The sequence below is a fragment of the Stigmatopora nigra genome, chromosome 9 (genome assembly GCF_051989575.1).
Source record: "Stigmatopora nigra isolate UIUO_SnigA chromosome 9, RoL_Snig_1.1, whole genome shotgun sequence".
NCBI lineage: Eukaryota > Metazoa > Chordata > Actinopteri > Syngnathiformes > Syngnathidae > Stigmatopora > Stigmatopora nigra.
This window is the reverse complement of record NC_135516.1, coordinates 937,600-954,999: the sequence shown is the minus strand read 5'-3', so window position 1 is coordinate 954,999 and position 17,400 is coordinate 937,600. Positions and strand designations below refer to the sequence as shown.

General features: G+C 52.4%; 61 pseudogenes; all 61 read left to right on the top strand.

The window, feature by feature from the left end:
- Nucleotides 1–195: 195 nt before the first annotated feature.
- On the top strand, nucleotides 196–315 carry LOC144202278 (5S ribosomal RNA; annotated as a pseudogene).
- A 57-nt stretch (nucleotides 316–372) lies between these two features.
- LOC144202468 (5S ribosomal RNA) lies at nucleotides 373–492 on the top strand (annotated as a pseudogene).
- Nucleotides 493–549: 57 nt separating this feature from the next.
- Nucleotides 550–669, top strand: LOC144202298 (5S ribosomal RNA; annotated as a pseudogene).
- Nucleotides 670–725: 56 nt separating this feature from the next.
- LOC144202453 (5S ribosomal RNA) lies at nucleotides 726–845 on the top strand (annotated as a pseudogene).
- Nucleotides 846–901: 56 nt separating this feature from the next.
- Nucleotides 902–1,021, top strand: LOC144202476 (5S ribosomal RNA; annotated as a pseudogene).
- A 413-nt stretch (nucleotides 1,022–1,434) lies between these two features.
- Nucleotides 1,435–1,554, top strand: LOC144202466 (5S ribosomal RNA; annotated as a pseudogene).
- Nucleotides 1,555–1,611: 57 nt separating this feature from the next.
- On the top strand, nucleotides 1,612–1,731 carry LOC144202331 (5S ribosomal RNA; annotated as a pseudogene).
- Nucleotides 1,732–1,788: 57 nt separating this feature from the next.
- On the top strand, nucleotides 1,789–1,908 carry LOC144202371 (5S ribosomal RNA; annotated as a pseudogene).
- Nucleotides 1,909–1,964: 56 nt separating this feature from the next.
- Nucleotides 1,965–2,084, top strand: LOC144202365 (5S ribosomal RNA; annotated as a pseudogene).
- Nucleotides 2,085–2,139: 55 nt separating this feature from the next.
- Nucleotides 2,140–2,259, top strand: LOC144202241 (5S ribosomal RNA; annotated as a pseudogene).
- A 234-nt stretch (nucleotides 2,260–2,493) lies between these two features.
- LOC144202450 (5S ribosomal RNA) lies at nucleotides 2,494–2,613 on the top strand (annotated as a pseudogene).
- A 226-nt stretch (nucleotides 2,614–2,839) lies between these two features.
- LOC144202405 (5S ribosomal RNA) lies at nucleotides 2,840–2,959 on the top strand (annotated as a pseudogene).
- A 57-nt stretch (nucleotides 2,960–3,016) lies between these two features.
- LOC144202464 (5S ribosomal RNA) lies at nucleotides 3,017–3,136 on the top strand (annotated as a pseudogene).
- Nucleotides 3,137–3,371: 235 nt separating this feature from the next.
- Nucleotides 3,372–3,491, top strand: LOC144202279 (5S ribosomal RNA; annotated as a pseudogene).
- A 56-nt stretch (nucleotides 3,492–3,547) lies between these two features.
- On the top strand, nucleotides 3,548–3,666 carry LOC144202409 (5S ribosomal RNA; annotated as a pseudogene).
- Nucleotides 3,667–3,723: 57 nt separating this feature from the next.
- Nucleotides 3,724–3,843, top strand: LOC144202359 (5S ribosomal RNA; annotated as a pseudogene).
- A 57-nt stretch (nucleotides 3,844–3,900) lies between these two features.
- Nucleotides 3,901–4,020, top strand: LOC144202441 (5S ribosomal RNA; annotated as a pseudogene).
- Nucleotides 4,021–4,256: 236 nt separating this feature from the next.
- LOC144202257 (5S ribosomal RNA) lies at nucleotides 4,257–4,376 on the top strand (annotated as a pseudogene).
- Nucleotides 4,377–4,433: 57 nt separating this feature from the next.
- Nucleotides 4,434–4,553, top strand: LOC144202423 (5S ribosomal RNA; annotated as a pseudogene).
- Nucleotides 4,554–4,610: 57 nt separating this feature from the next.
- LOC144202300 (5S ribosomal RNA) lies at nucleotides 4,611–4,730 on the top strand (annotated as a pseudogene).
- A 56-nt stretch (nucleotides 4,731–4,786) lies between these two features.
- LOC144202364 (5S ribosomal RNA) lies at nucleotides 4,787–4,906 on the top strand (annotated as a pseudogene).
- Nucleotides 4,907–4,961: 55 nt separating this feature from the next.
- LOC144202281 (5S ribosomal RNA) lies at nucleotides 4,962–5,081 on the top strand (annotated as a pseudogene).
- A 413-nt stretch (nucleotides 5,082–5,494) lies between these two features.
- LOC144202463 (5S ribosomal RNA) lies at nucleotides 5,495–5,614 on the top strand (annotated as a pseudogene).
- A 57-nt stretch (nucleotides 5,615–5,671) lies between these two features.
- LOC144202330 (5S ribosomal RNA) lies at nucleotides 5,672–5,791 on the top strand (annotated as a pseudogene).
- Nucleotides 5,792–5,848: 57 nt separating this feature from the next.
- Nucleotides 5,849–5,967, top strand: LOC144202276 (5S ribosomal RNA; annotated as a pseudogene).
- A 56-nt stretch (nucleotides 5,968–6,023) lies between these two features.
- On the top strand, nucleotides 6,024–6,143 carry LOC144202410 (5S ribosomal RNA; annotated as a pseudogene).
- A 55-nt stretch (nucleotides 6,144–6,198) lies between these two features.
- LOC144202240 (5S ribosomal RNA) lies at nucleotides 6,199–6,318 on the top strand (annotated as a pseudogene).
- Nucleotides 6,319–6,908: 590 nt separating this feature from the next.
- Nucleotides 6,909–7,028, top strand: LOC144202271 (5S ribosomal RNA; annotated as a pseudogene).
- Nucleotides 7,029–7,085: 57 nt separating this feature from the next.
- On the top strand, nucleotides 7,086–7,205 carry LOC144202329 (5S ribosomal RNA; annotated as a pseudogene).
- A 57-nt stretch (nucleotides 7,206–7,262) lies between these two features.
- Nucleotides 7,263–7,382, top strand: LOC144202478 (5S ribosomal RNA; annotated as a pseudogene).
- A 56-nt stretch (nucleotides 7,383–7,438) lies between these two features.
- On the top strand, nucleotides 7,439–7,558 carry LOC144202483 (5S ribosomal RNA; annotated as a pseudogene).
- Nucleotides 7,559–7,615: 57 nt separating this feature from the next.
- On the top strand, nucleotides 7,616–7,736 carry LOC144202275 (5S ribosomal RNA; annotated as a pseudogene).
- A 57-nt stretch (nucleotides 7,737–7,793) lies between these two features.
- Nucleotides 7,794–7,913, top strand: LOC144202491 (5S ribosomal RNA; annotated as a pseudogene).
- A 56-nt stretch (nucleotides 7,914–7,969) lies between these two features.
- Nucleotides 7,970–8,089, top strand: LOC144202387 (5S ribosomal RNA; annotated as a pseudogene).
- A 56-nt stretch (nucleotides 8,090–8,145) lies between these two features.
- On the top strand, nucleotides 8,146–8,265 carry LOC144202225 (5S ribosomal RNA; annotated as a pseudogene).
- Nucleotides 8,266–8,322: 57 nt separating this feature from the next.
- LOC144202449 (5S ribosomal RNA) lies at nucleotides 8,323–8,442 on the top strand (annotated as a pseudogene).
- A 413-nt stretch (nucleotides 8,443–8,855) lies between these two features.
- Nucleotides 8,856–8,975, top strand: LOC144202460 (5S ribosomal RNA; annotated as a pseudogene).
- Nucleotides 8,976–9,032: 57 nt separating this feature from the next.
- LOC144202348 (5S ribosomal RNA) lies at nucleotides 9,033–9,152 on the top strand (annotated as a pseudogene).
- A 58-nt stretch (nucleotides 9,153–9,210) lies between these two features.
- On the top strand, nucleotides 9,211–9,330 carry LOC144202246 (5S ribosomal RNA; annotated as a pseudogene).
- Nucleotides 9,331–9,386: 56 nt separating this feature from the next.
- Nucleotides 9,387–9,506, top strand: LOC144202249 (5S ribosomal RNA; annotated as a pseudogene).
- Nucleotides 9,507–9,741: 235 nt separating this feature from the next.
- On the top strand, nucleotides 9,742–9,861 carry LOC144202361 (5S ribosomal RNA; annotated as a pseudogene).
- A 57-nt stretch (nucleotides 9,862–9,918) lies between these two features.
- On the top strand, nucleotides 9,919–10,038 carry LOC144202417 (5S ribosomal RNA; annotated as a pseudogene).
- Nucleotides 10,039–10,271: 233 nt separating this feature from the next.
- Nucleotides 10,272–10,391, top strand: LOC144202375 (5S ribosomal RNA; annotated as a pseudogene).
- A 56-nt stretch (nucleotides 10,392–10,447) lies between these two features.
- Nucleotides 10,448–10,567, top strand: LOC144202406 (5S ribosomal RNA; annotated as a pseudogene).
- A 57-nt stretch (nucleotides 10,568–10,624) lies between these two features.
- Nucleotides 10,625–10,744, top strand: LOC144202448 (5S ribosomal RNA; annotated as a pseudogene).
- Nucleotides 10,745–10,980: 236 nt separating this feature from the next.
- Nucleotides 10,981–11,100, top strand: LOC144202408 (5S ribosomal RNA; annotated as a pseudogene).
- Nucleotides 11,101–11,157: 57 nt separating this feature from the next.
- LOC144202328 (5S ribosomal RNA) lies at nucleotides 11,158–11,277 on the top strand (annotated as a pseudogene).
- Nucleotides 11,278–11,334: 57 nt separating this feature from the next.
- On the top strand, nucleotides 11,335–11,454 carry LOC144202469 (5S ribosomal RNA; annotated as a pseudogene).
- Nucleotides 11,455–11,510: 56 nt separating this feature from the next.
- LOC144202467 (5S ribosomal RNA) lies at nucleotides 11,511–11,630 on the top strand (annotated as a pseudogene).
- Nucleotides 11,631–11,685: 55 nt separating this feature from the next.
- LOC144202280 (5S ribosomal RNA) lies at nucleotides 11,686–11,805 on the top strand (annotated as a pseudogene).
- Nucleotides 11,806–12,395: 590 nt separating this feature from the next.
- On the top strand, nucleotides 12,396–12,515 carry LOC144202272 (5S ribosomal RNA; annotated as a pseudogene).
- Nucleotides 12,516–12,572: 57 nt separating this feature from the next.
- On the top strand, nucleotides 12,573–12,692 carry LOC144202451 (5S ribosomal RNA; annotated as a pseudogene).
- Nucleotides 12,693–12,748: 56 nt separating this feature from the next.
- Nucleotides 12,749–12,868, top strand: LOC144202407 (5S ribosomal RNA; annotated as a pseudogene).
- A 57-nt stretch (nucleotides 12,869–12,925) lies between these two features.
- Nucleotides 12,926–13,045, top strand: LOC144202274 (5S ribosomal RNA; annotated as a pseudogene).
- Nucleotides 13,046–13,101: 56 nt separating this feature from the next.
- LOC144202494 (5S ribosomal RNA) lies at nucleotides 13,102–13,221 on the top strand (annotated as a pseudogene).
- A 56-nt stretch (nucleotides 13,222–13,277) lies between these two features.
- LOC144202459 (5S ribosomal RNA) lies at nucleotides 13,278–13,396 on the top strand (annotated as a pseudogene).
- A 231-nt stretch (nucleotides 13,397–13,627) lies between these two features.
- Nucleotides 13,628–13,747, top strand: LOC144202292 (5S ribosomal RNA; annotated as a pseudogene).
- Nucleotides 13,748–13,804: 57 nt separating this feature from the next.
- LOC144202340 (5S ribosomal RNA) lies at nucleotides 13,805–13,924 on the top strand (annotated as a pseudogene).
- Nucleotides 13,925–14,154: 230 nt separating this feature from the next.
- LOC144202245 (5S ribosomal RNA) lies at nucleotides 14,155–14,274 on the top strand (annotated as a pseudogene).
- Nucleotides 14,275–14,331: 57 nt separating this feature from the next.
- LOC144202369 (5S ribosomal RNA) lies at nucleotides 14,332–14,451 on the top strand (annotated as a pseudogene).
- Nucleotides 14,452–14,688: 237 nt separating this feature from the next.
- LOC144202391 (5S ribosomal RNA) lies at nucleotides 14,689–14,808 on the top strand (annotated as a pseudogene).
- The last annotated feature ends 2,592 nt before the right edge of the window (nucleotides 14,809–17,400 follow it).

The window sequence follows — 17,400 nt, the reverse complement described above, 5'->3', positions numbered from 1 at the left end:
TGCTGGCGCAGTACCGCACCCGGTCATACCACCGTGAAAAGGCCCGATCTCGTCCGATCTCGGAAGCCAAGCCTGGTTCGGGCGGGCCTGGTTCGTACCTGTTTTGGAGACCGCTTGGGAATACCAGGTGCTGTGAGCATCATGCCCCGGATCTTTTTCGACATTTTATGGGTGTCCATCTCCTAGCATAGTACCGCTCACGGCCATACAACCCTGAAAAGGCCCGATCTCGTCTGATCTCGGAAGCCAAGCATGATTCGGGCCTGGGTAGTACCTTTTTGGGAGACCGCTTGGGGATACCAGGTGCTGTGAGCATCATGTCCCAGATCTTTTTTCGACATTTCATGGGTGTCCATCTCCTAGTACAGTACTGCTCACGGCCATACCACCCTGAAAAGGCCCGATCTCATCTGATCTCGGAAGCCAAGCATGGTTCGGGCGTGGGTAGTACCTGCTTGGGAGACCGCTTGGGAATACCAGGTACTGTGAGCATCATGCCCCAGATCTTTTTTCGACATTTCATGGGTGTCCATCTGCTGGGGCATTACGCCTCACTGCCATACCACCCTGAAAAGGCCTGATCTCGTCCGATCTCGGAAGTCAAGCATGGTTCGGGCCTGGTTAGTACCTGTTTGGGAGACCGCTTGGGAATACCAGGTTTTGTGAGCATCATGCCCCGCATCTTTTTCGACATTTTATGGGTGTCCATCTGCTACTGCAGTACCGCTCACGGCCTTACCACCCTGAAAAGGCCCGATCTTGACCGATCTCGGAAGCCAAGCATGGTTCGGGCCTGCTTAGTACATGTTTGGGACACCGCTTGGGAATACCAGGTGCTGTGAGCATCATGCCCCGGATCTTTTTCGACATTTTATGGGTGTCCATCTGCCAGTGGAGTACCGCTCACGGCCATACCACCCTGAAAAGGCCCGATCTCGTCCAATCTCGGAAGCCAAGCATGGTTCGGGCCTGGTTAGTACCTGTTTGGGAGACTGCTTGGGAATACCAGGTGCTGTGAGCATCATGTCCCAGATCATTTTTCGACATTTCATGGGTGTCCATCTGCCGGCGCAGTACCGCTCACGGCCAGACAGCCCTGAAAAGGCCCTATCTCGCTTGATTTCGGAACCCAAGCATTGTTCGGGCCTGGTTAGTACCTATTTGGGGGACCGCTTGGGAATACCAGGTGCTGTGAGCATCATGCCCCGCATCTTTTTCGACATTTCATGGGTGTCCATCTGCTGGCGCAGTACCGCACCCGGTCATACCACCGTGAAAAGGCCCGATCTCGTCCGATCTCGGAAGCCAACCCTGGTTCGGGCGGGCCTGGTTCTTACCTGTTTTGGAGACCGCTTGGGAATACCAGGTGCTGTGAGCATCATGCCCCGGATCTTTTTCGACATTTTATGGGTGTCCATCTCCTAGCAGAGTACCGCTCACGGCCATACAACCCTGAAAAGGCCCGATCTCGTCTGATCTCGGAAGCCAAGGATGATTCGGGCCTGGGTAGTACCTGTTTGGGAGCCCGCTTGGGGATACCAGGTGCTGTGAGCATCATGTCCCAGATCATTTTTCGACATTTCATGGGTGTCCATCTGCTGGCGCAGTACCGCTCACGGCCAGACCACCCTGAAAAGGCCCTATCTCGTCTGATCTCGGAATCCAAGCATTGTTCGGGCCTGGTTAGTACCTGTTTGGGAGACCACTTGGGAATACCAGGTACTGTGAGCATCATGTCCCAGATCTTTTTTCGACATTTCCTGGGTGCCCATCTGCTGGTGCAGTACCGCTCACGGCCATACCAACCTGAAAAGGCCCGATCTCGTCCGATCTCAGAAGCCAAGCATGGTTTGGGCCTGGTTAGTACCTGTCTGGGCGACCGCTTGGGAATACCAGGTGCTGTGAGCATCATGCCCCGGATTTTTTTCGACATTTTATGGGTGTCCATCTGCCAGTGCAGTACCGCTCACGGCCAAACCACCCTGAAAAGGCCCGATCTCGTCCGATCTCGGAAGCCAACTATTGTTCGGGCCTGGTTAGTACCTGTTTGGGAGACCGCTTGGGTATACCAGGTGCTGTGAGCATCATGTCCCAGATTTTTTTGACATTTCATGGGTGTCCATCTGCTGGCGCAGTACCGCTCACGGCCAGACCACCCTGAAAAGGCCCTATCTCGTCTGATCTCGGAATCCAAGCATTGTTCGGGCCTGGTTAGTACCTAGTTGGGAGACCGCTTGGGAATACCAGGTGCTGTGAGCATCATGCCCCGCATCTTTTTCGACATTTTATGGGTGTCCATCTCCTGGCACAGTACCGATCACGGCCATACAACCCTGAAAAGGCCCGATCTCGTGTTGATCTTGGAAGCCAAGCATGATTCGGGCCTGCGTAGTACCTGTTTGGGAGACCGCTTGGGAATACCAGGTGCTGTGAGCATCATGTCCCAGATCATTTTTCGACATTTCATGGGTGTCCATCTGCTGGCGCAGTACCGCTCACGGCCAGACCACCCTGAAAAGGCCCTATCTCGCCTGATTTCGGAACCCAAGCATTGTTCGGGCCTGGTTAGTACCTATTTGGGAGACCGCTTGGGAATACCAGGTGCTGTGAGCATCATGCCCCGCATCTTTTTCGACATTTCATGGGTGTCCATCTGCTGGCGCAGTACCGCACCCGGTCATACCACCGTGAAAAGGCCCGATCTCGGAAGCCAAGCCTGGTTCGGGCGGGCCTGGTTCGTACCTGTTTTGGAGACCGCTTGGGAATACCAGGTGCTGTGAGCATCATGCCCCGGATCTTTTTCGACATTTTATGGGTGTCCATCTCCTAGCATAGTACCGCTCACGGCCATACAACCCTGAAAAGGCCCGATCTCGTCTGATCTCGGAAGCCAAGCATGATTCGGGCCTGGGTAGTACCTGTTTGGGAGACCGCTTGGGGATACCAGGTGCTTTGAGCATCATGTCCCAGATCTTTTTTCGACATTTCATGGGTGTCCATCTCCTAGTACAGTACTGCTCACGGCCATACCACCCTGAAAAGGCCCGATCTCATCTGATCTCGGAAGCCAAGCATGGTTCGGGCGTGGGTAGTACCTGCTTGGGAGACCGCTTGGGAATACCAGGTACTGTGAGCATCATGCCCCAGATCTTTTTTCGACATTTCATGGGTGTCCATCTGCTGGGGCATTACGCCTCACTGCCATACCACCCTGAAAAGGCCTGATCTCGTCCGATCTCGGAAGTCAAGCATGGTTTGGTCCTGGTTATTACCTGTTTGGGAGACCCCATGGGAATACCAGCTGCTGTGAGCATCATGTCCCAGATCTTTTTTTCGACATTTCATGGGTGTCCATCTGCTGTCGCAGTACCACTTACGGCCATACCACCCTGAATAGGCCCGATCTCGTCCGGTCTCGGAAGCCACGCATGGTTCGGGCCCGGTTAGTACCTGTTTGGGAGACCGCTTGGGAATACCAGGTGCTGTGAGCATCATGCCCCGGATTTTTTTCGACATTTTATGGGTGTCTATCTGCCAGTGCAGTACCGCTCACGGCCATACCACCCTGAAAAGGCCCGATCTCGTCCGATCTCGGAAGTCAACTATTGTTCGGGCTGGTTAGTACCTGTTTGGGAGACCGCTTCGGAATACCAGGTGCTGTGAGCATCATGTCCCAGATCTTTTTTCGACATTTCATGGGTGTCCATCTGCTAATGCAGTACCGCTCACGGCCATACTACCCTGAAAAGGCCCGATCTTGTCCGATCTCGGAAGCCAAGCATGATTCGGGCCTGGTTAGTATCTGTTTGGGAGCCCGCTTGGGAATACCAGGTGCTGTGAGCATCATGTCCCGGGTCGTTTTTCGACATTTCATGGGTGTCCATCTGCTGGCGCAGTACCGCTCACGGCCAGACCACCCTGAAAAGGCCCTATCTCGCCTGATTTCGGAACCCAAGCATTGTTCGGGCCTGGTTAGTACCTATTTGGGAGACCACTTGGGAATACCAGGTGCTGTGAGCATCATGCCCCGCATCTTTTTCGACATTTCATGGGTGTCCATCTGCTGGCGCAGTACCGCACCCGGTCATACCACCGTGAAAAGGCCCGATCTCGTCCGATCTCGGAAGCCAAGCCTGGTTCGGGCGGGCCTGGTTCGTACCTGTTTTGGAGACCGCTTGGGAATACCAGGTGCTGTGAGCATCATGCCCCGGATCTTTTTCGACATTTTATGGGTGTCCATCTCCTAGCGTAGTACCGCTCACGGCCATACAACCCTGAAAAGGCCCGATCTCGTCAGATCTCGGAAGCCAAGCATGATTCGGGCCTGGGTAGTACCTGTTTGGGAGACCGCTTGGGGATACCAGGTGCTGTGAGCATCATGTCCCAGATCATTTTTCGACATTTCATGGGTGTCCATCTGCTGGCGCAGTACCGCTCACGGCCAGACCACCCTGAAAAGGCCCTATCTCGCCTGATCTCGGAATCCAAGCATTGTTCGGGCCTGGTTAGTACCTGTTTGGGAGACCACTTGGGAATACCAGGTACTGTGAGCATCATGTCCCAGATCTTTTTTCGACATTTTGTGGGTGCCCATCTGCTGGTGCAGTACCGCTCACGGCCATACCAACCTGAAAAGGCCCGATCTCGTCCGATCTCGGAAACCAAGCATGGTTCGGGCCTGGTTGGTACCTGTCTGGGAGACCGCTTGGGAATACCAGGTGCTGTGAGCATCATGCCCCGGATTTTTTTCGACATGTTATGGGTGTCCATCTGCCAGTGCAGTACCGCTCACGGCCAAACCACCCTGAAAAGGCCCGATCTCGTCCGATCTCGGAAGCCAACTATTGTTCGGGCCTGGTTAGTACCTGTTTGGGAGACCGCTTGGGTATACCAGGTGCTGTGAGCATCATGTCCCAGATTTTTTTGACATTTCATGGGTGTCCATCTGCTGGCGCAGTACCGCTCACGGCCAGACCACCCTGAAAAGGCCCTATCTCGTCTGATCTCGGAATCCAAGCATTGTTCGGACCTGGTTAGTACCTAGTTGGGAGACCGCTTGGGAATACCAGGTGCTGTGAGCATCATGCCCCGCATCTTTTTCGACATTTTATGGGTGTCCATCTCCTGGCACAGTACCGCTCACGGCCATACAACCCTGAAAAGGCCCGATCTTGTGTTGATCTTGGAAGCCAAGCATGATTCGGGCCTGCGTAGTACCTGTTTGGGAGACCGCTTGGGAATACCAGGTGCTGTGAGCATCATGCCCCGCATCTTTTTCGACATTTCATGGGTGTCCATCTGCTGGCGCAGTACCGCACCCGGTCATACCACCGTGAAAAGGCCCGATCTCGTCCGATCTCGGAAGCCAAGCCTGGTTCGGGCGGGCCTGGTTCTTACCTGTTTTGGAGACCGCTTGGGAATACCAGGTGCTGTGAGCATCATGCCCCGGATCTTTTTCGACATTTTATGGGTGTCCATCTCCTAGCAGAGTACCGCTCACGGCCATACAACCCTGAAAAGGCCCGATCTCGTCTGATCTCGGAAGCCAAGGATGATTCGGGCCTGGGTAGTACCTGTTTGGGAGCCCGCTTGGGGATACCAGGTGCTGTGAGCATCATGTCCCAGATCATTTTTCGACATTTCATGGGTGTCCATCTGCTGGCGCAGTACCGCTCACGGCCAGACCACCCTGAAAAGGCCCTATCTCGTCTGATCTCGGAATCCAAGCATTGTTCGGGCCTGGTTAGTACCTGTTTGGGAGACCACTTGGGAATACCAGGTACTGTGAGCATCATGTCCCAGATCTTTTTTCGACATTTCATGGGTGCCCATCTGCTGGTGCAGTACCGCTCACGGCCATACCAACCTGAAAAGGCCCGATCTCGTCCGATCTCAGAAGCCAAGCATGGTTTGGGTCGGTTAGTACCTGTCTGGGAGACCGCTTGGGAATACCAGGTGCTGTGAGCATCATGCCCCGGATTTTTTTCGACATTTTATAGGTGTCCATCTGCCAGTGCAGTACCGCTCACGGCCAAACCCCCCTGAAAAGGCCCGATCTCGTCCGATCTCGGAAGCCAACTATTGTTCGGGCCTGGTTAGTACCTGTTTGGGAGACCGCTTGGGTATACCAGGTGCTGTGAGCATCATGTCCCAGATTTTTTTGACATTTCATGGGTGTCCATCTGCTGGCGCAGTACCGCTCACGGCCAGACCACCCTGAAAAGGCCCTATCTCGTCTGATCTCGGAATCCAAGCATTGTTCGGGCCTGGTTAGTACCTAGTTGGGAGACCGCTTGGGAATACCAGGTGCTGTGAGCATCATGCCCCGCATCTTTTTCGACATTTTATGGGTGTCCATCTCCTGGCACAGTACCGATCACGGCCATACAACCCGGAAAAGGCCCGATCTCGTGTTGATCTTGGAAGCCAAGCATGATTCGGGCCTGCGTAGTACCTGTTTGGGAGACCGCTTGGGAATACCAGGTGCTGTGAGCATCATGTCCCAGATCATTTTTCGACATTTCATGGGTGTCCATCTGCTGGCGCAGTACCGCTCACGGCCAGACCACCCTGAAAAGGCCCTATCTCGCCTGATTTCGGAATCCAAGCATTGTTCGGGCCTGGTTAGTACCTATTTGGGAGACCGCTTGGGAATACCAGGTGCTGTGAGCATCATGCCCCGCATCTTTTTCGACATTTCATGGGTGTCCATCTGCTGGCGCAGTACCGCACCCGGTCATACCACCGTGAAAAGGCCCGATCTCGTCCGATCTCGGAAGCCAAGCCTGGTTCGGGCGGGCCTGGTTCGTACCTGTTTTGGAGACCGCTTGGGAATACCAGGTGCTGTGAGCATCATGCCCCGGATCTTTTTCGACATTTTATGGGTGTCCATCTCCTAGCGTAGTACCGCTCACGGCCATACAACCCTGAAAAGGCCCGATCTCGTCTGATCTCGGAAGCCAAGCATGATTCGGGCCTGGGTAGTACCTGTTTGGGAGACCGCTTGGGGATACCAGGTGCTGTGAGCATCATGTCCCAGATCATTTTTCGACATTTCATGGGTGTCCATCTGCTGGCGCAGTACCGCTCACGGCCAGACCACCCTGAAAAGGCCCTATCTCGTCTGATCTCGGAATCCAAGCATTGTTCGGGCCTGGTTAGTACCTGTTTGGGAGACCACTTGGGAATACCAGGTACTGTGAGCATCATGTCCCAGATCTTTTTTCGACATTTCATGGGTGCCCATCTGCTGGTGCAGTACCGCTCACGGCCATACCAACCTGAAAAGGCCCGATCTCGTCCGGTCTCGGAAGCCACGCATGGTTCGGGCCTGGTTAGTACCTGTCTGGGAGACCGCTTGGGAATACCAGGTGCTGTGAGCATCATGCCCCGGATTTTTTTCGACATTTTATGGGTGTCCATCTGCCAGTGCAGTACCGCTCACGGCCATACCACCCTGAAAAGGCCCGATCTCGTCCGATCTCGGAAGCCAACTATTGTTCGGGCCTGGTTAGTACCTGTTTGGGAGACCGCTTGGGAATACCAGGTGCTGTGAGCCTCATGTCCCAGATCTTTTTTCGACATTTCATGGGTGTCCATGTGCTGGTACTGTACCGCTCACGGCCATATCAACCCTGAAAAGGCCCGATCTCGTCCGATTTCGGAAGCCAAGCATTGTTCGGGCCTGGTTAGTACCTGTTTGGAAGACCGCTTGGGAATACCAGGTGCTGTGAGCATCATGTCCCAGATCTTTTTTCGACATTTCATGGGTGTCCATCTCCTAGTACAGTACTGCTCACGGCCATACCACCCTGAAAAGGCCTGATCTCATCTGATCTTGGAAGCCAAGCATGGTTAGGGCCTGGGTAGTACCTGTTTGGGAGACCGCTTGGGAATACCAGGTTCTGTGAGCATCATGCCCCGCATCTTTTTCGAGATTTTATGGGTGTCCATCTGCTACTGCAGTACCGCTCACGGCCTTACCACCCTGAAAAGGCCCGATCTTGACCGATCTCGGAAGCCAAGCATGGTTCGGGCCTGCTTAGTACATGTTTGGGAGACCGCTTGGGAATACCAGGTGCTGTGAGCATCATGCCCCGGATCTTTTTCGACATTTTATGGGTGTCCATCTGCCAGTGGAGTATCGCTCACGGCCATACCACCCTGAAAAGGCCCGATCTCGTCCGATCTCGGAAGCCAAGCATGGTTCGGGCCTGGTTAGTACCTGTTTGGGAGACCGCTTGGGAATACCAGGTGCTGTGAGCATCATGTCCCAGATCATTTTTCGACATTTCATGGGTGTCCATCTGCTGGCGCAGTACCGCTCACGGCCAGACCACCCTGAAAAGGCCCTATCTCGCCTGATTTCGGAACCCAAGCATTGTTCGGGCCTGGTTAGTACCTATTTGGGAGACCGCTTGGGAATACCAGGTGCTGTGAGCATCATGCCCCACATCTTTTTCGACATTTCATGGGTGTCCATCTGCTGGCGCAGTACCGCACCCGGTCATACCACCGTGAAAAGGCCCGATCTAGTCCGATCTCGGAAGCCAAGCCTGGTTCGGGCGGGCCTGGTTCGTACCTGTTTTGGAGACCGCTTGGGAATACCAGGTGCTGTGAGCATCATGCCCCGGATCTTTTTCGACATTTTATGGGTGTCCATCTCCTAGCGTAGTACCGCTCACGGCCATACAACCCTGAAAAGGCCCGATCTCGTCTGATCTCTGAAGCCAAGCATGATTCAGGCCTGGGTAGTACCTTTTTGGGAGACCGCTTGGGGTTACCAGGTGCTGTGAGCATCATGTCCCAGATCATTTTTCGACATTTCATGGGTGTCCATCTGCTGGCGCAGTACCGCTCACGGCCAGACCACCCTGAAAAGGCCCTATCTCGTCTGATCTCGGAATCCAAGCATTGTTCGTGCCTGGTTAGTACCTGTTTGGGAGACCACTTGGGAATACCAGGTACTGTGAGCATCATGTCCCAGATCTTTTTTCGACATTTCATGGGTGCCCATCTGCTGATGCAGTACCGCTCACGGCCATACCAACCTGAAAAGGCCCGATCTCGTCCGATCTCGGAAGCCAAGCATGGTTCGGTCCTGGTTAGTACCTGTTTGGGAGACCCCTTGGGAATACCAGGTGCTGTGAGCATCATGTCCCAGATCTTTTTTTCGACATTTCATGGGTGTCCATCTGCTGGCGCAGTACCACTTACGGCCATACCACCCTGAAAAGGCCCGATCTCGTCCGGTCTCGGAAGCCACGCATGGTTCGGGCCTGGTTAGTACCTGTTTGGGAGACCGCTTGGGAATACCAGGTGCTGTGAGCATCATGCCCCGGATTTTTTTCGACATTTTATTGGTGTCCATCTGCCAGTGCAGTACCGCTCACGGCCATACCACCCTGAAAAGGCCCGATCTCGTCCGATCTCGGAAGTCAACTATTTTTCGGGCCTGGTTAGTACCTGTTTGGGAGACCGCTTGGGAATACCAGGTGCTGTGAGCCTCATGTCCCAGATCTTTTTTCGACATTTCATGGGTGTCCATGTACTGGTACTGTACCGCTCACGGCCATATCAACCCTGAAAAGGCCCGATCTCGTCCGATTTCGGAAGCCAAGCATTGTTCGGGCCTGGTTAATACCTGTTTGGAAGACCGCTTGGGAATACCAGGTGCTGGGAGCATCATGTCCCAGATCTTTTTTCGACATTTCATGGGTGTCCATCTGCTAATGCAGTACCGCTCACGGCCATACTACCCTGAAAAGGCCCGATCCCGTCTGATCTCGGAAGCCAAGCATGATTCGGGCCTGGGTAGTACCTGTTTGGGAGAACGCTTGGGAATACCAGGTACGGTGAGCATCATGTCCCAGATCTTTTTTCGAGATTTCATGGGTGTCCATCTCCTAGTACAGTATTGCTCACGGCCATACCACCCTGAAAAGGCCCGATCTCATCTGATCTCGGATGCCAAGCATGGTTCGGGCCTGGGTAGTACCTGTTTGGGGGACCGCTTGGGAATACCAGGTACTGTGAGCATCATGCCCCAGATCTTTTTTCGACATTTCATGGGTGTCCATCTGCTGGGGTATTACGCCTCACTGCCATACCACCCTGAAAAGGCCTGATCTCGTCCGATCTCGGAAGTCCAGCATGGTTCGGGCCTGGTTAGTACCTGTTTGGGAGACCGCTTGGGAATACTAGGTTTTGTGAGCATCATGCCCCGCATCTTTTTCGACATTTTATGGGTGTCCATCTGCTACTGCTGTACCGCTCACGGCCTTACCACCCTGAAAAGGCCCGATCTTGACCGATCTCGGAAGCCAAGCATGGTTTGGGCCTGCTTAGTACATGTTTGGGAGACCGCTTGGGAATACCAGGTGCTGTGAGCATCATGCCCCGGATCTTTTTCGACATTTTATGGGTGTCCATCTGCCAGTGGAGTACCGCTTACGGCCATACCACCCTGAAAAGGCCCGATCTCGTTCGATCTCGGAAGCCAAGCATGGTTTGGGCCTGGTTAGTACCTGTTTGGGAGACTGCTTGGGAATACCAGGTGCTGTGAGCATCATGTCCCGGGTCATTTTTCGACATTTCATGGGTGTCCATCTGCTGGGGCAGTACCGCTCACGGCCAGACCACCCTGAAAAGGCCCTATCTCGCCTGATTTCGGAACCCAAGCATTGTTCGGGCCTGGTTAGTACCTATTTGGGAGACCGCTTGGGAATACCAGGTGCTGTGAGCATCATGCCCCGCATCTTTTTCGACATTTCATGGGTGTCCATCTGCTGGCGCAGTACCGCACCCGGTCATACCACCGTGAAAAGGCCCGATCTCGTCCGATCTCGGAAGCCAAGCCTGGTTCGGGCGGGCCTGGTTCGTACCTGTTTTGGAGACCGCTTGGGAATACCAGGTGCTGTGAGCATCATGCCCCGGATCTTTTTCGACATTTTATGGGTGTCCATCTCCTAGCGTAGTACCGCTCACGGCCATACAACCCTGAAAAGGCCTGATCTCGTCAGATCTTGGAAGCCAAGCATGATTCGGGCCTGGGTAGTACCTGTTTGGGAGACCGCTTGGGGATACCAGGTGCTGTGAGCATCATGTCCCAGATCATTTTTCGACATTTCATGGGTGTCCATCTGCTGGCGCAGTACCGCTCACGGCCAGACCACCCTGAAAAGGCCCTATCTCGTCTGATCTCGGAATCCAAGCATTGTTCGGGCCTGGTTAGTACCTGTTTGGGAGACCACTTGGGAATACCAGGTACTGTGAGCATCATGTCCCAGATCTTTTTTCGACATTTTGTGGGTGCCCATCTGCTGGTGCAGTACCGCTCACGGCCATACCAACCTGAAAAGGCCCGATCTCGTCCGATCTCGGAAACCAAGCATGGTTCGGGCCTGGTTGGTACCTGTCTGGGAGACCGCTTGGGAATACCAGGTGCTGTCAGCATCATGCCCCGGATTTTTTTCGACATTTTATGGGTGTCCATCTGCCAGTGCAGTACCGCTCACGGCCAAACCACCCTGAAAAGGCCCGATCTCGTCCGATCTCGGAAGCCAACTATTGTTCGGGCCTGGTTAGTACCTGTTTGGGAGACCGCTTGGATATACCAGGTGCTGTGAGCATCATGTCCCAGATTTTTTTGACATTTCATGGGTGTCCATCTGCTGGCGCAGTACCGCTCACGGCCAGACCACCCTGAAAAGGCCCTATCTCGTCTGATCTCGGAATCCAAGCATTGTTCGGACCTGGTTAGTACCTAGTTGGGAGACCGCTTGGGAATACCAGGTGCTGTGAGCATCATGCCCCGCATCTTTTTCGACATTTTATGGGTGTCCATCTCCTGGCACAGTACCGCTCACGGCCATACAACCCTGAAAAGGCCCGATCTCGTGTTGATCTTGGAAGCCAAGCATGATTCGGGCCTGCGTAGTACCTGTTTGGGAGACCGCTTGGGAACACCAGGTGCGGTGAGCATCATGTCCCAGATCATTTTTCGACATTTCATGGGTGTCCATCTGCCCACGCAGTACCGCTCACAGCCAGACCACCCTGAAAAGGCCCTATCTCGCCTGATTTCGGAATCCAAGCATTGTTCGGGCCTGGTTAGTACCTATTTGGGAGACCGCTTGGGAATACCAGGTGCTGTGAGCATCATGCCCCGCATCTTTTTCGACAATTCATGGGTGTCCATCTGCTGGCGCAGTACCGCACCCGGTCATACCACCGTGAAAAGGCCCGATCTCGTCCGATCTCGGAAGCCAAGCCTGGTTCGGGCGGGCCTGGTTCGTACCTGTTTTGGAGACCGCTTGGGAATACCAGGTGCTGTGAGCATCATGCCCCGGATCTTTTTCGACATTTTATGGGTGTCCATCTCCTAGCATAGTACCGCTCACGGCCATACAACCCTGAAAAGGCCCGATCTCGTCTGATCTCGGAAGCCAAGCATGATTCGGGCCTGGGTAGTACCTGTTTGGGAGACCGCTTGGGGATACCAGGTGCTGTGAGCATCATGTCCCAGATCTTTTTTCGACATTTCATGGGTGTCCATCTCCTAGTACAGTACTGCTCACGGCCATACCACCCTGAAAAGGCCCGATCTCATCTGATCTCGGAAGCCAAGCATGGTTCGGGCCTGGTTAGTACCTGTTTGGGAGACCGCTTGGGAATACCAGGTTTTGTGAGCATCATGCCCCGCATCTTTTTCGACATTTTATGGGTGTCCATCTGCTGGCGCAGTACCGCTCACGGCCAGACCACCCTGAAAAGGCCCTATCTCGTCTGATCTCGGAATCCACGCATTGTTCGGGCCTGGTTAGTACCTGTTTGGGAGACCGCTTGGGAATACCAGGTGCTGTGAGCATCATATCCCAGATCATTTTTTGACATTTCATGGGTGTCCATCTGCTAGTAGAGTACCGCTCACGGCCATACCACCCTGAAAAGGCTCGATCTTGACCGATCTCGGAAGCCAAGCATGGTTCGGGCCTGGTTAGTACATGTTTGGGAGACCGCTTGGGAATACCAGGTGCTGTGAGCATCATGCCCCGGATCTTTTTCGACATTTTATGGGTGTCCATCTCCTGGTGCAGTACCGCTCATGGCCATACAACCCTGAAAAGGCCCGATCTCGTCTGATCTCGGAAGCCAAGCATGATTCGGGCCTGGGTAGTACCTGTTTGGGAGACCGCTTGGGAATACCAGGTGCTGTGAGCGCCATGCCCCGCATCTTTTTCGACATTTCATGGGTGTCCATCTGCTAGTGCAGTACCGCTCACGGCCATACCACCCTGAAAAGGCCCTATCTCGTCTGATATCGGAAGCCAAGCAAGATTCAGCCTGGTTAGTACCTGTTTGGGAGACCGCTTGGGAATACCAGGTGCTGTGAGCATCATGCCCCGCATCTTTTTCAACATTTCATGTATCCATCTGCTGATGCAGTGCCATGCACGGCCATACCACCCTGAAAAGGCCCGATCTCGCCCGATCTCGGAAACCAAGTATGGTTCGGGCCTGGTTAGTACCTGTTTGGGAGACTGCTTGGGTATACCAGGTGCTGTGAGCATCATGTCCCAGATCATTTTTCGACATTTCATGGGTGTCCATCTGCTGGCGCAGTACCGCTCACGGCCAGACCACCCTGAAAAGGCCCTATCTCGTCTGACCTCGGAATCCAAGCATTGTTCGGGCCTGGTTAGTACCTGTTTGGGAGACCGCTTGGGAATACCAGGTGCTGTGAGCATCATGTCCCAGATCATTTTTTGACATTTCATGGGTGTCCATCTGCTAGTAGACTACCGCTCACGGCCATACCACCCTGAAAAGGCCCGGTCTTGACCGATCTCGGAAGCCAAGCATGGTTCGGGCCTGGTCAGTACATGTTTGGGAGACCGCTTGGGAATACCAGGTGCTGTGAGCATCATGCCCCGGATCTTTTTCGACATTTTATGGGTGTCCATGTCCTGGCACAGTACCGCTCATGGCCATACTACCCTGAAAAGGCCCGATCTCGTCTGATCTTGGAAGCCAAACATGATTCGGGCCTGGGTAGTACCTGTTTGGGAGACCGCTTGGGAATACCAGGTGCTGAGCATCATGCCCCGCATCTTTTTTGACATTTCATGGGTGTCCATCTGCTGGCGAAGTACCGCTCACGGCCAGACCACCCTGAAAAGGCCCTATCTCGTCTGATCTCGGAACCCAAGCATTGTTCGGGCCTGGTTAGTACCTGTTTGGGAGACCGCTTGGGAATACCAGGTGCTGTGAGCATCATGTCCCAGATGTTTTTTCGACATTTCATGGGTGTCCATCTGCTGGCGCAGTACCGCTCACGGCCAGACCACGCTGAAAAGGCCCTATCTAGTCTGATCTCGGAATCCAAGCATTGTTCGGGCCGGGTTAGTACCTATTTGGGAGACCGCTTGGGAATACCAGGTGCTGTGAGCATCATGCCCCGCATCTTTTTCGACATTTCATGGGTGTCCATCTGCTGGCGCAGTACCGCACACAGTCATACCACCCTGACAAGGCCCGATCTCGTCCGATCTTGGAAGCCAAGCCTGGTTCGGGCGGGCCTGTTTAGTACCTGTTTGGGAGACCGCTTGGGAATACCAGGTGCTGTCAGCATCATGTCCCAGATCTTTTTTCGACATTTCATGGGTGTCCATCTGCTGGGACAGTACCGCTCACGGCCATACCACCCTGAAAAGGCCCGATCTCGTCCAATCCCGGAAGCCAAACGTGGTTCGGGCCTGGTTAGTACCTGTTTGGGGGACCGCTTGGGAATACCAGGTACTGTGGGCATCATGTCCCCGATCTTTTTTCCCAAACCATAACCCCTAACCCCTAACAATAACCCTAACCCAAACCAAAACCCCAACCCCTAACAATAACCCTAACCCAAACATAACCCCAAACATAACCCCAACCATAACCATAACCCCAACCATAACCATAACCATAACCCTAAACCCTAACAATAACCCTAACCCAACCCATAACCCCAACCATAACCAAAACCCAAACCATCACCATAACCCAAACCATAACCCCTAACAATAACCCTACCCCAAACCATAACCCCTAACAATAACACTCACCAAAACCATAACCATAACCCCAACCATAACCATGACCCAAACCATAACCCCTAACAATAACCCTAACCCAAACCATAACCCCTAACAATAACTCTAACCCAAACAATAACTGTAACTCCAACCATAACCATAACCCAAACCATTACCCCTAACAATAACCCTAACCCAAACCATAACCCCAACCCCTAACAATAACCCAAACCCAAACAATAACACCAACCATAACCATAACCCAAACCATAGCGCCACTATAGAGAGCGCCACTGCCAGCTACTGTTGTGGACGCGCAATTACACTTTATACTTTACACTTTATACTTTGTACGGCCAAATAAAATCCTGTTCCCCAGGGTTACACGCGCCCCCCCCCAGGTATCGCACCACGCCCTCCCTGGGGGGCGCGCCCCACTATTTGAGAAGCACTGCCCTAACCCAAACCATAACCCCTAACAATAACCCTAACCTAAACCATAACCCTAACCCCTAACAATAACCCCAACCATAACCATAACCCCAACCATAACAATAACCCTAACCAAAACCATAACCCCAACCACAACCTTAACCATAACCATAAACCAAACCATAACCCCTAACCCCTGAAAATAACCCTAACCAGAACCATAACCCCATTCCCCAACAATAACCCTAACCCAAACCATAACCCCAACCATAACCATAACCCAAACCATAACCCCTAACAATAACCCTATCCCAAACCATAACCCCAACCCCTAACAATAACCCGAACCATAACCCCAACCCCTAGCAATAACCATAACCATAAAAATAACCCAAACCATAACCCAAACCATAACCCAAACCATAACCCAAACCATAACCCAAACCATAACCCAAACCATAACCCAAACCATAACCCAAACCATAACCCAAACCATAACCCAAACCATAACCCAAACCATAACCCAAACCATAACCCAAACCATAACCCAAACCATAACCCAAACCATAACCCAAACCATAACCCAAACCATAACCCAAACCATAACCCAAACCATAACCCAAACCATAACCCAAACCATAACCCAAACCATAACCCAAACCATAACCCAAACCATAACCCAAACCATAACCCAAACCATAACCCAAACCATAACCCAAACCATAACCCAAACCATAACCCAAACCATAACCCAAACCATAACCCAAACCATAACCCAAACCATAACCCAAACCATAACAACAACCATAAACCCAACCATAACCCAAACCATAACCCCTAACCGCTAACAATAACCCTAACCCAAACATAACCCCAACCATAACCATAACGATAACCCCAACCATAACCATAACCATAACCCCAACCAAAACCATAACCCCAACCATAACCATAACCTAAACCGTAACCCCTAACAATAACCCTAACCCAACCCATAACCCCAACCATAACCAAAACCCAAACCATCACCATAACCCAAACCATAACCCCTAACAATAACCCTAACCCAAACCATAACCCCTAACAATAACACTCACCCAAACCATAACCCCAACCATAACCATAACCCAAACCATAACTCCTAACAATAACCCTAACCCAAACCATAACCCTACCCCTAACAATAACTCTAACCCAATCCATAACTATAATCCCAACCAACCATAACCCAAACCATAACCCCTAACAATAACCCTAACCCAAACTATAACCCCTAACAATAACCCTAACCCAAACCATAACCCCTAACAATAACACTAACCCAAACCATAAACATAACCCCAACCATAACCATAACCCAACCCATAACCCCTAACAATAACCCTAACCCAAACCATAACCCTACCCCTAACAATAACTCTAACCCAAACCATAACTATAACCCCAACCATAACCATAACCCAAACCATAACCCCTAACAATAACCCTAACCCAAACCATAACCCTAACCCCTAACAATAACCCAAACCCAAACAATAACACCAACCATAACCATAACCCAAACCATAGCCCCTAATCCCTTACAATAACCCTAACCCAAACCATAACCCCAACCATAACCAAAACCATAACCCCTAACCCCTAAAAATAACCCTAACCCAAACCATAATCCCATCCATAACCATAACCCCAACCATAACCATAACCCAAACCACAACCCCCAACCCCTAACAATAACCCTAACCAAAACCATAACCCCAACCATAACCTTAACCATAACCATAACCATAAACCAAACCATAACCCCTAACCCCTAGCAATAACCCTAACCCAAACCATAACCCAAACCTCTAACAATAACCCTAACCAAAACCATAACCCCAACCATAACCAT